This window comes from Hyla sarda, chromosome 8, assembly GCF_029499605.1.
Source record: "Hyla sarda isolate aHylSar1 chromosome 8, aHylSar1.hap1, whole genome shotgun sequence".
In the NCBI taxonomy this organism is placed as follows: domain Eukaryota; kingdom Metazoa; phylum Chordata; class Amphibia; order Anura; family Hylidae; genus Hyla; species Hyla sarda.
The window spans coordinates 115,735,183-115,750,546 of NC_079196.1; the positions used below are offsets into that span (position 1 = coordinate 115,735,183).

The 15,364-nt window shown below is 43.5% G+C and overlaps 9 pseudogenes; all 9 read left to right on the top strand.

The window, feature by feature from the left end:
- The first annotated feature begins 701 nt into the window (after nucleotides 1-701).
- On the top strand, nucleotides 702-965 carry LOC130286835 (U2 spliceosomal RNA; annotated as a pseudogene).
- A 1,486-nt stretch (nucleotides 966-2,451) lies between these two features.
- On the top strand, nucleotides 2,452-2,715 carry LOC130286836 (U2 spliceosomal RNA; annotated as a pseudogene).
- Nucleotides 2,716-4,192: 1,477 nt separating this feature from the next.
- LOC130286837 (U2 spliceosomal RNA) lies at nucleotides 4,193-4,456 on the top strand (annotated as a pseudogene).
- A 1,467-nt stretch (nucleotides 4,457-5,923) lies between these two features.
- On the top strand, nucleotides 5,924-6,188 carry LOC130288054 (U2 spliceosomal RNA; annotated as a pseudogene).
- A 1,488-nt stretch (nucleotides 6,189-7,676) lies between these two features.
- On the top strand, nucleotides 7,677-7,940 carry LOC130286838 (U2 spliceosomal RNA; annotated as a pseudogene).
- Nucleotides 7,941-9,427: 1,487 nt separating this feature from the next.
- Nucleotides 9,428-9,691, top strand: LOC130286839 (U2 spliceosomal RNA; annotated as a pseudogene).
- Nucleotides 9,692-11,180: 1,489 nt separating this feature from the next.
- On the top strand, nucleotides 11,181-11,444 carry LOC130286840 (U2 spliceosomal RNA; annotated as a pseudogene).
- A 1,479-nt stretch (nucleotides 11,445-12,923) lies between these two features.
- On the top strand, nucleotides 12,924-13,187 carry LOC130286841 (U2 spliceosomal RNA; annotated as a pseudogene).
- A 1,476-nt stretch (nucleotides 13,188-14,663) lies between these two features.
- LOC130286842 (U2 spliceosomal RNA) lies at nucleotides 14,664-14,927 on the top strand (annotated as a pseudogene).
- Nucleotides 14,928-15,364: the final 437 nt, after the last annotated feature.

Consider the following 15,364-nt stretch of genomic DNA (forward strand, 5'->3'; position numbering starts at 1 on the left):
TGACATGAGTGCAATCTACAAAGCCGTTGAGGCTGATCCTCATGGGAGGATTATTGCACCAGGACCCTTAGCACTTTTAAAATGCCATTCAATGCCACGGGCTAGATGTAAACTGCAGATGACCATGTTGTGGTAGTTACCATGGATACCCAAGTGATGTGTGAGCTAACACATAGGCCCAACGGATTCCAAGAAGGCCAGAATCACCAGCGGCACCACCATCGATTGTCAGATCACCCGGATTCAGCAAATACCAGAGTCCAAAATGATGCAGGTTTATACTGTTAATTTTCAGTTTATCGTTACAGTTGGTGTTATTCCATGTCGGAAGGGACGCAGCTACAGCCAGTGGGGTAACTAGAGACAGGCAGGCAGCTATGTGCAACAAAGGTAGGCGTGTTGTTTTCATATGCAGATCTGAAATATTGTCTTATATGCAAGAGGAGGAGTGATGGGGGTTCAGGCAAAAGCCAGGCTATGGATTGCATTGCTAAATGCTCCATCAGAGTGCAATGGTCGCCTGTCCTTTTTTTAAGTGATGATGTGGGTTTAGCCTGTGCTGTATGTATGTATGGGTGGCTGACTGCCACCCACCCAGAAAGTGTATGGGAGGCTGGTTGGCTGCCAGCCTTCCTTCCATTCCTATGAGTAATGTGAGTGCTCATGAAGGGGACATGGTTGGGTCCACCCCTTTCCCGGTTATCCCCTCTAGGCCTTTTGGCTTAGATCAAGTGTAAAAAAAGAAAGGATCTTGCGACAGATCGCATCCTGAGGCACGTTTTTTTTTGTGTGAATACTTGCACTTGGGTGACTTGTGAGCACATACTGATACATACGTTCCCTATCTGGGGACCATAAATTAAATGGATTTTTGAGAAAGGGAGCTGATTTGGAAGCTTGCTTCTGTCGCCCTATGCATTGACCCGATGTGGCAGTATCTTCGGGTAGTGAACAGTGCACCACCCCATTCCAGTGTTAAACAAGAAAGATTCTCATTTAATCCTCCGTGGGTGAGAATTTGAGTTTGAGAATTGGAGACCAAAATGATGAGTTGCACTGACTGGTTTATGAACGTCTATTCATTTAGCGTTTTAATGACCATGTTTGCACACTGATTGGTGTAAAAAAATAAAATAAAACTAAATAATAATAATCTAGCACACCTGTGCAGGTTTGACATGACATGACAGGTAGCTGTCTTGTGGGTGGTGCTGAATCCTGTTAAATGACATGAGGGTCTCATGCCTATACACAAGGGTGTGTCATTGCTGTTGCTTGACCATGCATTGGTTTCTGTGGTCAGTGAATGATAAAAACAAAATTTACCATCCATTGATGGATGGGAAATCCGCCATGAGGCATTTGTTTTTAGAAACTGCTGCTCACAACCAATGTTGCAATGGAGTGTCTCCATCTGCTGGTGGTATTGGAAAGGCATTAGTGCTATGACAGGGTCTGAAGAAGAAGAAGAAGAAGAAGAAGAAGAAGAAGAAGACGGAAAAAAATATATATAAAAAGAAAAAGAGAGAGAGAGAGAGAGACTGACTTAGTGAGCGAGTGAGTGAGAGAGTGAGAGTGAGTGAGAGTGAATGAGTGAGTGAGTGATTGAGTGAGTGAGTGAGTGAGTGAGTGAGAACAAATGAGTTAAAGCAAGTGAGTGAGAGAGATCGAATGAATGAAAGTCTGAATGACAGAAAGAAAAAAGGATGAAGAAAGAAGCATGAAGAAAAAAAAATGTATATGGAGTTGCTGACATGAGTGCAATCTACAAAGCCGTTGAGGCTGATCCTCATGGGAGGATTATTGCACCAGGACCCTTAGCACTTTTAAAATGCCATTCAATGCCACGGGCTAGATGTAAACTGCAGATGACCATGTTGTGGTAGTTACCATGGATACCCAAGTGATGTGTGAGCTAACACATAGGCCCAACAGATTCCAAGAAGGCCAGAATCACCAGCGGCACCACCATCGATTGTCAGGTCACCCGGATTCAGCAAATACCAGAGTCCAAAATGATGCAGGTTTATACTGTTAATTTTCAGTTTATCGTTACAGTTGGTGTTATTCCATGTCGGAAGGGACGCAGCTACAGCCAGTGGGGTAACTAGAGACAGGCAGGCAGCTATGTGCAACAAAGGTAGGCGTGTTGTTTTCATATGCAGATCTGAAATATTGTCTTATATGCAAGAGGAGGAGTGATGGGGGTTCAGGCAAAAGCCAGGCTATGGATTGCATTGCTAAATGCTCCATCAGAGTGCAATGGTCGCCTGTCCTTTTTTTAAGTGATGATGTGGGTTTAGCCTGTGCTGTATGTATGTATGGGTGGCTGACTGCCACCCACCCAGAAAGTGTATGGGAGGCTGGTTGGCTGCCAGCCTTCCTTCCATTCCTATGAGTAATGTGAGTGCTCATGAAGGGGACATGGTTGGGTCCACCCCTTTCCCGGTTATCCCCTCTAGGCCTTTTGGCTTAGATCAAGTGTAAAAAAAGAAAGGATCTTGCGACAGATCGCATCCTGAGGCACGTTTTTTTTTGTGTGAATACTTGCACTTGGGTGACTTGTGAGCACATACTGATACATACGTTCCCTATCTGGGGACCATAAATTAAATGGATTTTTGAGAAAGGGAGCTGATTTGGAAGCTTGCTTCTGTCGCCCTATGCATTGACCCGATGTGGCAGTATCTTCGGGTAGTGAACAGTGCACCACCCCATTCCAGTGTTAAACAAGAAAGATTCTCATTTAATCCTCCGTGGGTGAGAATTTGAGTTTGAGAATTGGAGACCAAAATGATGAGTTGCACTGACTGGTTTATGAACGTCTATTCATTTAGCGTTTTAATGACCATGTTTGCACACTGATTGGTGTAAAAAAATAAAATAAAACTAAATAATAATAATCTAGCACACCTGTGCAGGTTTGACATGACATGACAGGTAGCTGTCTTGTGGGTGGTGCTGAATCCTGTTAAATGACATGAGGGTCTCATGCCTATACACAAGGGTGTGTCATTGCTGTTGCTTGACCATGCATTGGTTTCTGTGGTCAGTGAATGATAAAAACAAAATTTACCATCCATTGATGGATGGGAAATCCGCCATGAGGCATTTGTTTTTAGAAACTGCTGCTCACAACCAATGTTGCAATGGAGTGTCTCCATCTGCTGGTGGTATTGGAAAGGCATTAGTGCTATGACAGGGTCTGAAGAAGAAGAAGAAGAAGAAGAAGAAGACGGAAAAAAATATATATAAAAAGAAAAAGAGAGAGAGAGAGAGAGACTGACTTAGTGAGCGAGTGAGTGAGAGAGTGAGAGTGAGTGAGAGTGAATGAGTGAGTGAGTGATTGAGTGAGTGAGTGAGTGAGTGAGTGAGAACAAATGAGTTAAAGCAAGTGAGTGAGAGAGATCGAATGAATGAAAGTCTGAATGACAGAAAGAAAAAAGGATGAAGAAAGAAGCATGAAGAAAAAAAAATGTATATGGAGTTGCTGACATGAGTGCAATCTACAAAGCCGTTGAGGCTGATCCTCATGGGAGGATTATTGCACCAGGACCCTTAGCACTTTTAAAATGCCATTCAATGCCACGGGCTAGATGTAAACTGCAGATGACCATGTTGTGGTAGTTACCATGGATACCCAAGTGATGTGTGAGCTAACACATAGGCCCAACAGATTCCAAGAAGGCCAGAATCACCAGCGGCACCACCATCGATTGTCAGGTCACCCGGATTCAGCAAATACCAGAGTCCAAAATGATGCAGGTTTATACTGTTAATTTTCAGTTTATCGTTACAGTTGGTGTTATTCCATGTCGGAAGGGACGCAGCTACAGCCAGTGGGGTAACTAGAGACAGGCAGGCAGCTATGTGCAACAAAGGTAGGCGTGTTGTTTTCATATGCAGATCTGAAATATTGTCTTATATGCAAGAGGAGGAGTGATGGGGGTTCAGGCAAAAGCCAGGCTATGGATTGCATTGCTAAATGCTCCATCAGAGTGCAATGGTCGCCTGTCCTTTTTTTAAGTGATGATGTGGGTTTAGCCTGTGCTGTATGTATGTATGGGTGGCTGACTGCCACCCACCCAGAAAGTGTATGGGAGGCTGGTTGGCTGCCAGCCTTCCTTCCATTCCTATGAGTAATGTGAGTGCTCATGAAGGGGACATGGTTGGGTCCACCCCTTTCCCGGTTATCCCCTCTAGGCCTTTTGGCTTAGATCAAGTGTAAAAAAAGAAAGGATCTTGCGACAGATCGCATCCTGAGGCACGTTTTTTTTTGTGTGAATACTTGCACTTGGGTGACTTGTGAGCACATACTGATACATACGTTCCCTATCTGGGGACCATAAATTAAATGGATTTTTGAGAAAGGGAGCTGATTTGGAAGCTTGCTTCTGTCGCCCTATGCATTGACCCGATGTGGCAGTATCTTCGGGTAGTGAACAGTGCACCACCCCATTCCAGTGTTAAACAAGAAAGATTCTCATTTAATCCTCCGTGGGTGAGAATTTGAGTTTGAGAATTGGAGACCAAAATGATGAGTTGCACTGACTGGTTTATGAACGTCTATTCATTTAGCGTTTTAATGACCATGTTTGCACACTGATTGGTGTAAAAAAATAAAATAAAACTAAATAATAATAATCTAGCACACCTGTGCAGGTTTGACATGACATGACAGGTAGCTGTCTTGTGGGTGGTGCTGAATCCTGTTAAATGACATGAGGGTCTCATGCCTATACACAAGGGTGTGTCATTGCTGTTGCTTGACCATGCATTGGTTTCTGTGGTCAGTGAATGATAAAAACAAAATTTACCATCCATTGATGGATGGGAAATCCGCCATGAGGCATTTGTTTTTAGAAACTGCTGCTCACAACCAATGTTGCAATGGAGTGTCTCCATCTGCTGGTGGTATTGGAAAGGCATTAGTGCTATGACAGGGTCTGAAGAAGAAGAAGAAGAAGAAGACGGAAAAAAATATATATAAAAAGAAAAAGAGAGAGAGAGAGAGAGACTGACTTAGTGAGCGAGTGAGTGAGAGAGTGAGAGTGAGTGAGAGTGAATGAGTGAGTGAGTGATTGAGTGAGTGAGTGAGTGAGTGAGAACAAATGAGTTAAAGCAAGTGAGTGAGAGAGATCGAATGAATGAAAGTCTGAATGACAGAAAGAAAAAAGGATGAAGAAAGAAGCATGAAGAAAAAAAAATGTATATGGAGTTGCTGACATGAGTGCAATCTACAAAGCCGTTGAGGCTGATCCTCATGGGAGGATTATTGCACCAGGACCCTTAGCACTTTTAAAATGCCATTCAATGCCACGGGCTAGATGTAAACTGCAGATGACCATGTTGTGGTAGTTACCATGGATACCCAAGTGATGTGTGAGCTAACACATAGGCCCAACAGATTCCAAGAAGGCCAGAATCACCAGCGGCACCACCATCGATTGTCAGGTCACCCGGATTCAGCAAATACCAGAGTCCAAAATGATGCAGGTTTATACTGTTAATTTTCAGTTTATCGTTACAGTTGGTGTTATTCCATGTCGGAAGGGACGCAGCTACAGCCAGTGGGGTAACTAGAGACAGGCAGGCAGCTATGTGCAACAAAGGTAGGCGTGTTGTTTTCATATGCAGATCTGAAATATTGTCTTATATGCAAGAGGAGGAGTGATGGGGGTTCAGGCAAAAGCCAGGCTATGGATTGCATTGCTAAATGCTCCATCAGAGTGCAATGGTCGCCTGTCCTTTTTTTAAGTGATGATGTGGGTTTAGCCTGTGCTGTATGTATGTATGGGTGGCTGACTGCCACCCACCCAGAAAGTGTATGGGAGGCTGGTTGGCTGCCAGCCTTCCTTCCATTCCTATGAGTAATGTGAGTGCTCATGAAGGGGACATGGTTGGGTCCACCCCTTTCCCGGTTATCCCCTCTAGGCCTTTTGGCTTAGATCAAGTGTAAAAAAAGAAAGGATCTTGCGACAGATCGCATCCTGAGGCACGTTTTTTTTTTGTGTGAATACTTGCACTTGGGTGACTTGTGAGCACATACTGATACATACGTTCCCTATCTGGGGACCATAAATTAAATGGATTTTTGAGAAAGGGAGCTGATTTGGAAGCTTGCTTCTGTCGCCCTATGCATTGACCCGATGTGGCAGTATCTTCGGGTAGTGAACAGTGCACCACCCCATTCCAGTGTTAAACAAGAAAGATTCTCATTTAATCCTCCGTGGGTGAGAATTTGAGTTTGAGAATTGGAGACCAAAATGATGAGTTGCACTGACTGGTTTATGAACGTCTATTCATTTAGCGTTTTAATGACCATGTTTGCACACTGATTGGTGTAAAAAAATAAAATAAAACTAAATAATAATAATCTAGCACACCTGTGCAGGTTTGACATGACATGACAGGTAGCTGTCTTGTGGGTGGTGCTGAATCCTGTTAAATGACATGAGGGTCTCATGCCTATACACAAGGGTGTGTCATTGCTGTTGCTTGACCATGCATTGGTTTCTGTGGTCAGTGAATGATAAAAACAAAATTTACCATCCATTGATGGATGGGAAATCCGCCATGAGGCATTTGTTTTTAGAAACTGCTGCTCACAACCAATGTTGCAATGGAGTGTCTCCATCTGCTGGTGGTATTGGAAAGGCATTAGTGCTATGACAGGGTCTGAAGAAGAAGAAGAAGAAGAAGAAGAAGAAGAAGAAGACGGAAAAAAATATATATAAAAAGAAAAAGAGAGAGAGAGAGAGAGAGAGAGACTGACTTAGTGAGCGAGTGAGTGAGAGAGTGAGAGTGAGTGAGAGTGAATGAGTGAGTGAGTGATTGAGTGAGTGAGTGAGTGAGTGAGAACAAATGAGTTAAAGCAAGTGAGTGAGAGAGATCGAATGAATGAAAGTCTGAATGACAGAAAGAAAAAAGGATGAAGAAAGAAGCATGAAGAAAAAAAAATGTATATGGAGTTGCTGACATGAGTGCAATCTAGAAAGCCGTTGAGGCTGATCCTCATGGGAGGATTATTGCACCAGGACCCTTAGCACTTTTAAAATGCCATTCAATGCCACGGGCTAGATGTAAACTGCAGATGACCATGTTGTGGTAGTTACCATGGATACCCAAGTGATGTGTGAGCTAACACATAGGCCCAACAGATTCCAAGAAGGCCAGAATCACCAGCGGCACCACCATCGATTGTCAGGTCACCCGGATTCAGCAAATACCAGAGTCCAAAATGATGCAGGTTTATACTGTTAATTTTCAGTTTATCGTTACAGTTGGTGTTATTCCATGTCGGAAGGGACGCAGCTACAGCCAGTGGGGTAACTAGAGACAGGCAGGCAGCTATGTGCAACAAAGGTAGGCGTGTTGTTTTCATATGCAGATCTGAAATATTGTCTTATATGCAAGAGGAGGAGTGATGGGGGTTCAGGCAAAAGCCAGGCTATGGATTGCATTGCTAAATGCTCCATCAGAGTGCAATGGTCGCCTGTCCTTTTTTTAAGTGATGATGTGGGTTTAGCCTGTGCTGTATGTATGTATGGGTGGCTGACTGCCACCCACCCAGAAAGTGTATGGGAGGCTGGTTGGCTGCCAGCCTTCCTTCCATTCCTATGAGTAATGTGAGTGCTCATGAAGGGGACATGGTTGGGTCCACCCCTTTCCCGGTTATCCCCTCTAGGCCTTTTGGCTTAGATCAAGTGTAAAAAAAGAAAGGATCTTGCGACAGATCGCATCCTGAGGCACGTTTTTTTTTGTGTGAATACTTGCACTTGGGTGACTTGTGAGCACATACTGATACATACGTTCCCTATCTGGGGACCATAAATTAAATGGATTTTTGAGAAAGGGAGCTGATTTGGAAGCTTGCTTCTGTCGCCCTATGCATTGACCCGATGTGGCAGTATCTTCGGGTAGTGAACAGTGCACCACCCCATTCCAGTGTTAAACAAGAAAGATTCTCATTTAATCCTCCGTGGGTGAGAATTTGAGTTTGAGAATTGGAGACCAAAATGATGAGTTGCACTGACTGGTTTATGAACGTCTATTCATTTAGCGTTTTAATGACCATGTTTGCACACTGATTGGTGTAAAAAAATAAAATAAAACTAAATAATAATAATCTAGCACACCTGTGCAGGTTTGACATGACATGACAGGTAGCTGTCTTGTGGGTGGTGCTGAATCCTGTTAAATGACATGAGGGTCTCATGCCTATACACAAGGGTGTGTCATTGCTGTTGCTTGACCATGCATTGGTTTCTGTGGTCAGTGAATGATAAAAACAAAATTTACCATCCATTGATGGATGGGAAATCCGCCATGAGGCATTTGTTTTTAGAAACTGCTGCTCACAACCAATGTTGCAATGGAGTGTCTCCATCTGCTGGTGGTATTGGAAAGGCATTAGTGCTATGACAGGGTCTGAAGAAGAAGAAGAAGAAGAAGAAGAAGAAGAAGAAGAAGACGGAAAAAAATATATATAAAAAGAAAAAGAGAGAGAGAGAGAGAGAGACTGACTTAGTGAGCGAGTGAGTGAGAGAGTGAGAGTGAGTGAGAGTGAATGAGTGAGTGAGTGATTGAGTGAGTGAGTGAGTGAGTGAGAACAAATGAGTTAAAGCAAGTGAGTGAGAGAGATCGAATGAATGAAAGTCTGAATGACAGAAAGAAAAAAGGATGAAGAAAGAAGCATGAAGAAAAAAAAATGTATATGGAGTTGCTGACATGAGTGCAATCTACAAAGCCGTTGAGGCTGATCCTCATGGGAGGATTATTGCACCAGGACCCTTAGCACTTTTAAAATGCCATTCAATGCCACGGGCTAGATGTAAACTGCAGATGACCATGTTGTGGTAGTTACCATGGATACCCAAGTGATGTGTGAGCTAACACATAGGCCCAACGGATTCCAAGAAGGCCAGAATCACCAGCGGCACCACCATCGATTGTCAGATCACCCGGATTCAGCAAATACCAGAGTCCAAAATGATGCAGGTTTATACTGTTAATTTTCAGTTTATCGTTACAGTTGGTGTTATTCCATGTCGGAAGGGACGCAGCTACAGCCAGTGGGGTAACTAGAGACAGGCAGGCAGCTATGTGCAACAAAGGTAGGCGTGTTGTTTTCATATGCAGATCTGAAATATTGTCTTATATGCAAGAGGAGGAGTGATGGGGGTTCAGGCAAAAGCCAGGCTATGGATTGCATTGCTAAATGCTCCATCAGAGTGCAATGGTCGCCTGTCCTTTTTTTAAGTGATGATGTGGGTTTAGCCTGTGCTGTATGTATGTATGGGTGGCTGACTGCCACCCACCCAGAAAGTGTATGGGAGGCTGGTTGGCTGCCAGCCTTCCTTCCATTCCTATGAGTAATGTGAGTGCTCATGAAGGGGACATGGTTGGGTCCACCCCTTTCCCGGTTATCCCCTCTAGGCCTTTTGGCTTAGATCAAGTGTAAAAAAAGAAAGGATCTTGCGACAGATCGCATCCTGAGGCACGTTTTTTTTTGTGTGAATACTTGCACTTGGGTGACTTGTGAGCACATACTGATACATACGTTCCCTATCTGGGGACCATAAATTAAATGGATTTTTGAGAAAGGGAGCTGATTTGGAAGCTTGCTTCTGTCGCCCTATGCATTGACCCGATGTGGCAGTATCTTCGGGTAGTGAACAGTGCACCACCCCATTCCAGTGTTAAACAAGAAAGATTCTCATTTAATCCTCCGTGGGTGAGAATTTGAGTTTGAGAATTGGAGACCAAAATGATGAGTTGCACTGACTGGTTTATGAACGTCTATTCATTTAGCGTTTTAATGACCATGTTTGCACACTGATTGGTGTAAAAAAATAAAATAAAACTAAATAATAATAATCTAGCACACCTGTGCAGGTTTGACATGACATGACAGGTAGCTGTCTTGTGGGTGGTGCTGAATCCTGTTAAATGACATGAGGGTCTCATGCCTATACACAAGGGTGTGTCATTGCTGTTGCTTGACCATGCATTGGTTTCTGTGGTCAGTGAATGATAAAAACAAAATTTACCATCCATTGATGGATGGGAAATCCGCCATGAGGCATTTGTTTTTAGAAACTGCTGCTCACAACCAATGTTGCAATGGAGTGTCTCCATCTGCTGGTGGTATTGGAAAGGCATTAGTGCTATGACAGGGTCTGAAGAAGAAGAAGAAGAAGAAGAAGAAGAAGAAGAAGAAGACGGAAAAAAATATATATAAAAAGAAAAAGAGAGAGAGAGAGAGAGACTGACTTAGTGAGCGAGTGAGTGAGAGAGTGAGAGTGAGTGAGAGTGAATGAGTGAGTGAGTGATTGAGTGAGTGAGTGAGTGAGTGAGTGAGAACAAATGAGTTAAAGCAAGTGAGTGAGAGAGATCGAATGAATGAAAGTCTGAATGACAGAAAGAAAAAAGGATGAAGAAAGAAGCATGAAGAAAAAAAAATGTATATGGAGTTGCTGACATGAGTGCAATCTACAAAGCCGTTGAGGCTGATCCTCATGGGAGGATTATTGCACCAGGACCCTTAGCACTTTTAAAATGCCATTCAATGCCACGGGCTAGATGTAAACTGCAGATGACCATGTTGTGGTAGTTACCATGGATACCCAAGTGATGTGTGAGCTAACACATAGGCCCAACAGATTCCAAGAAGGCCAGAATCACCAGCGGCACCACCATCGATTGTCAGGTCACCCGGATTCAGCAAATACCAGAGTCCAAAATGATGCAGGTTTATACTGTTAATTTTCAGTTTATCGTTACAGTTGGTGTTATTCCATGTCGGAAGGGACGCAGCTACAGCCAGTGGGGTAACTAGAGACAGGCAGGCAGCTATGTGCAACAAAGGTAGGCGTGTTGTTTTCATATGCAGATCTGAAATATTGTCTTATATGCAAGAGGAGGAGTGATGGGGGTTCAGGCAAAAGCCAGGCTATGGATTGCATTGCTAAATGCTCCATCAGAGTGCAATGGTCGCCTGTCCTTTTTTTAAGTGATGATGTGGGTTTAGCCTGTGCTGTATGTATGTATGGGTGGCTGACTGCCACCCACCCAGAAAGTGTATGGGAGGCTGGTTGGCTGCCAGCCTTCCTTCCATTCCTATGAGTAATGTGAGTGCTCATGAAGGGGACATGGTTGGGTCCACCCCTTTCCCGGTTATCCCCTCTAGGCCTTTTGGCTTAGATCAAGTGTAAAAAAAGAAAGGATCTTGCGACAGATCGCATCCTGAGGCACGTTTTTTTTTGTGTGAATACTTGCACTTGGGTGACTTGTGAGCACATACTGATACATACGTTCCCTATCTGGGGACCATAAATTAAATGGATTTTTGAGAAAGGGAGCTGATTTGGAAGCTTGCTTCTGTCGCCCTATGCATTGACCCGATGTGGCAGTATCTTCGGGTAGTGAACAGTGCACCACCCCATTCCAGTGTTAAACAAGAAAGATTCTCATTTAATCCTCCGTGGGTGAGAATTTGAGTTTGAGAATTGGAGACCAAAATGATGAGTTGCACTGACTGGTTTATGAACGTCTATTCATTTAGCGTTTTAATGACCATGTTTGCACACTGATTGGTGTAAAAAAATAAAATAAAACTAAATAATAATAATCTAGCACACCTGTGCAGGTTTGACATGACATGACAGGTAGCTGTCTTGTGGGTGGTGCTGAATCCTGTTAAATGACATGAGGGTCTCATGCCTATACACAAGGGTGTGTCATTGCTGTTGCTTGACCATGCATTGGTTTCTGTGGTCAGTGAATGATAAAAACAAAATTTACCATCCATTGATGGATGGGAAATCCGCCATGAGGCATTTGTTTTTAGAAACTGCTGCTCACAACCAATGTTGCAATGGAGTGTCTCCATCTGCTGGTGGTATTGGAAAGGCATTAGTGCTATGACAGGGTCTGAAGAAGAAGAAGAAGAAGAAGAAGAAGAAGAAGACGGAAAAAAATATATATAAAAAGAAAAAGAGAGAGAGAGAGAGAGACTGACTTAGTGAGCGAGTGAGTGAGAGAGTGAGAGTGAGTGAGAGTGAATGAGTGAGTGAGTGATTGAGTGAGTGAGTGAGTGAGTGAGAACAAATGAGTTAAAGCAAGTGAGTGAGAGAGATCGAATGAATGAAAGTCTGAATGACAGAAAGAAAAAAGGATGAAGAAAGAAGCATGAAGAAAAAAAAATGTATATGGAGTTGCTGACATGAGTGCAATCTACAAAGCCGTTGAGGCTGATCCTCATGGGAGGATTATTGCACCAGGACCCTTAGCACTTTTAAAATGCCATTCAATGCCACGGGCTAGATGTAAACTGCAGATGACCATGTTGTGGTAGTTACCATGGATACCCAAGTGATGTGTGAGCTAACACATAGGCCCAACAGATTCCAAGAAGGCCAGAATCACCAGCGGCACCACCATCGATTGTCAGGTCACCCGGATTCAGCAAATACCAGAGTCCAAAATGATGCAGGTTTATACTGTTAATTTTCAGTTTATCGTTACAGTTGGTGTTATTCCATGTCGGAAGGGACGCAGCTACAGCCAGTGGGGTAACTAGAGACAGGCAGGCAGCTATGTGCAACAAAGGTAGGCGTGTTGTTTTCATATGCAGATCTGAAATATTGTCTTATATGCAAGAGGAGGAGTGATGGGGGTTCAGGCAAAAGCCAGGCTATGGATTGCATTGCTAAATGCTCCATCAGAGTGCAATGGTCGCCTGTCCTTTTTTTAAGTGATGATGTGGGTTTAGCCTGTGCTGTATGTATGTATGGGTGGCTGACTGCCACCCACCCAGAAAGTGTATGGGAGGCTGGTTGGCTGCCAGCCTTCCTTCCATTCCTATGAGTAATGTGAGTGCTCATGAAGGGGACATGGTTGGGTCCACCCCTTTCCCGGTTATCCCCTCTAGGCCTTTTGGCTTAGATCAAGTGTAAAAAAAGAAAGGATCTTGCGACAGATCGCATCCTGAGGCACGTTTTTTTTTGTGTGAATACTTGCACTTGGGTGACTTGTGAGCACATACTGATACATACGTTCCCTATCTGGGGACCATAAATTAAATGGATTTTTGAGAAAGGGAGCTGATTTGGAAGCTTGCTTCTGTCGCCCTATGCATTGACCCGATGTGGCAGTATCTTCGGGTAGTGAACAGTGCACCACCCCATTCCAGTGTTAAACAAGAAAGATTCTCATTTAATCCTCCGTGGGTGAGAATTTGAGTTTGAGAATTGGAGACCAAAATGATGAGTTGCACTGACTGGTTTATGAACGTCTATTCATTTAGCGTTTTAATGACCATGTTTGCACACTGATTGGTGTAAAAAAATAAAATAAAACTAAATAATAATAATCTAGCACACCTGTGCAGGTTTGACATGACATGACAGGTAGCTGTCTTGTGGGTGGTGCTGAATCCTGTTAAATGACATGAGGGTCTCATGCCTATACACAAGGGTGTGTCATTGCTGTTGCTTGACCATGCATTGGTTTCTGTGGTCAGTGAATGATAAAAACAAAATTTACCATCCATTGATGGATGGGAAATCCGCCATGAGGCATTTGTTTTTAGAAACTGCTGCTCACAACCAATGTTGCAATGGAGTGTCTCCATCTGCTGGTGGTATTGGAAAGGCATTAGTGCTATGACAGGGTCTGAAGAAGAAGAAGAAGAAGAAGAAGAAGAAGACGGAAAAAAATATATATAAAAAGAAAAAGAGAGAGAGAGAGAGAGACTGACTTAGTGAGCGAGTGAGTGAGAGAGTGAGAGTGAGTGAGAGTGAATGAGTGAGTGAGTGATTGAGTGAGTGAGTGAGTGAGTGAGAACAAATGAGTTAAAGCAAGTGAGTGAGAGAGATCGAATGAATGAAAGTCTGAATGACAGAAAGAAAAAAGGATGAAGAAAGAAGCATGAAGAAAAAAAAATGTATATGGAGTTGCTGACATGAGTGCAATCTACAAAGCCGTTGAGGCTGATCCTCATGGGAGGATTATTGCACCAGGACCCTTAGCACTTTTAAAATGCCATTCAATGCCACGGGCTAGATGTAAACTGCAGATGACCATGTTGTGGTAGTTACCATGGATACCCAAGTGATGTGTGAGCTAACACATAGGCCCAACAGATTCCAAGAAGGCCAGAATCACCAGCGGCACCACCATCGATTGTCAGGTCACCCGGATTCAGCAAATACCAGAGTCCAAAATGATGCAGGTTTATACTGTTAATTTTCAGTTTATCGTTACAGTTGGTGTTATTCCATGTCGGAAGGGACGCAGCTACAGCCAGTGGGGTAACTAGAGACAGGCAGGCAGCTATGTGCAACAAAGGTAGGCGTGTTGTTTTCATATGCAGATCTGAAATATTGTCTTATATGCAAGAGGAGGAGTGATGGGGGTTCAGGCAAAAGCCAGGCTATGGATTGCATTGCTAAATGCTCCATCAGAGTGCAATGGTCGCCTGTCCTTTTTTTAAGTGATGATGTGGGTTTAGCCTGTGCTGTATGTATGTATGGGTGGCTGACTGCCACCCACCCAGAAAGTGTATGGGAGGCTGGTTGGCTGCCAGCCTTCCTTCCATTCCTATGAGTAATGTGAGTGCTCATGAAGGGGACATGGTTGGGTCCACCCCTTTCCCGGTTATCCCCTCTAGGCCTTTTGGCTTAGATCAAGTGTAAAAAAAGAAAGGATCTTGCGACAGATCGCATCCTGAGGCACGTTTTTTTTTGTGTGAATACTTGCACTTGGGTGACTTGTGAGCACATACTGATACATACGTTCCCTATCTGGGGACCATAAATTAAATGGATTTTTGAGAAAGGGAGCTGATTTGGAAGCTTGCTTCTGTCGCCCTATGCATTGACCCGATGTGGCAGTATCTTCGGGTAGTGAACAGTGCACCACCCCATTCCAGTGTTAAACAAGAAAGATTCTCATTTAATCCTCCGTGGGTGAGAATTTGAGTTTGAGAATTGGAGACCAAAATGATGAGTTGCACTGACTGGTTTATGAACGTCTATTCATTTAGCGTTTTAATGACCATGTTTGCACACTGATTGGTGTAAAAAAATAAAATAAAACTAAATAATAATAATCTAGCACACCTGTGCAGGTTTGACATGACATGACAGGTAGCTGTCTTGTGGGTGGTGCTGAATCCTGTTAAATGACATGAGGGTCTCATGCCTATACACAAGGGTGTGTCATTGCTGTTGCTTGACCATGCATTGGTTTCTGTGGTCAGTGAATGATAAAAACAAAATTTACCATCCATTGATGGATGGGAAATCCGCCATGAGGCATTTGTTTTTAGAAACTGCTGCTCACAACCAATGTTGCAATG